This window comes from Olea europaea, chromosome 15 (assembly GCF_002742605.1).
Source record: "Olea europaea var. sylvestris chromosome 15, O_europaea_v1, whole genome shotgun sequence".
Classification (NCBI taxonomy): domain Eukaryota; kingdom Viridiplantae; phylum Streptophyta; class Magnoliopsida; order Lamiales; family Oleaceae; genus Olea; species Olea europaea.
Window position 1 is genome coordinate 19,912,415 of NC_036251.1, and position 1,327 is coordinate 19,913,741.

The window sequence follows — 1,327 nt, forward strand, 5'->3', positions numbered from 1 at the left end:
TTAATTTTAATTTTTTTCCCGGTTCTTAAAATAGCTAATTTCAACTGTCTTTGTGGTTATTGAAAATTGAAACAATATACAAAATATTAGCAGGAACAAATAATATTGGCTATTAAAAGATTAATGTTCACCGACGAAAGATTGGTTGCAAATTAGTGTTAATTAACCAATTTTAAATTATTATCAACTGCAAAATTGGTTTCCTTTACCGACCACAGTTTGGTCGCTAGTTGCATTACATTACCTTGAACCTTTTACCGACCACGGATTGGTCGCTGTGCAATATATATAGCGACCACAGTTACCTGGTCGCTGGAGGTCTTGTATTAGCGACCAACACTTTTCACCTTGACCAGCCACCACGATTGAATCTTTTAGCGACCAAACCAGTGGTTGCTATAAGGTATATATGCGGCGACCACACTTTATTGGTTGCTGAAGAGCTTCATCGATGGTCTATTATCGACTAGTCAACGACCACAAATATTTGGTCGCTAAAAGACCTTCAGGGGCCAACGTTTTTCATCGCTGGACCCAATTATTTTTTGTAGTGCTAGATGCCTTTTAATAATTTTGAAAGTTGAGGGCTAAAGTGAAATAATTAAATTTAATGTTATTTTGGCCAATAATTAGATTCTAATAGATGGAAAATACATGTATCGATATTGGACTCTTTTTGTAACTCGTAATTAATTAGAAGTCTTTGATCGAGAAAAAGCTAATTCGAATAATTTAAATCTAAAATATTGATGTTTAAGGAAATTTTCATTTATTAGTATGTCATTTAAATTGGATTTTGAATGAGAGTCAGCCACGTGCTTTCTTTAATAGGCCCCCGTTTGGTACCCATTTTTTTCAAAATGTATTTTTCTCTCTCTTCTTTTCAACCACACATTCTTTATTAAAATAATATTACACATAAATAAATAAAAATTTCTTATTTTTCAACCACACACTTCCAATCAAGTTACTATTCTAAAATGCATTTTTATATAAAAATGGCTATCAAACACCCCTCGAATACAATCAATCCTTTCTTTTTTATTTAATTGGTAAATTGATAAAGTTCCAACATTTTCAAGTACTATGGAATTAATTATTATTGGAGTAGGATTGATATGTGCAGGCATTCTAATCCCTAGTTACACATGATGGCCTTACAAGTTGACCAGAAAATCCTTTATTTATTACAAGGCAAATTCTATTTTTCCCAAAAATAATCATATTAATTGTGTCAAAGCCATCAAATTGAATTTCAGAAACATATTGTGTAGAGTGTCCGGTGCATGTGCGGACACTCCGCACCAATTTGGGAGCGGACTTGGGA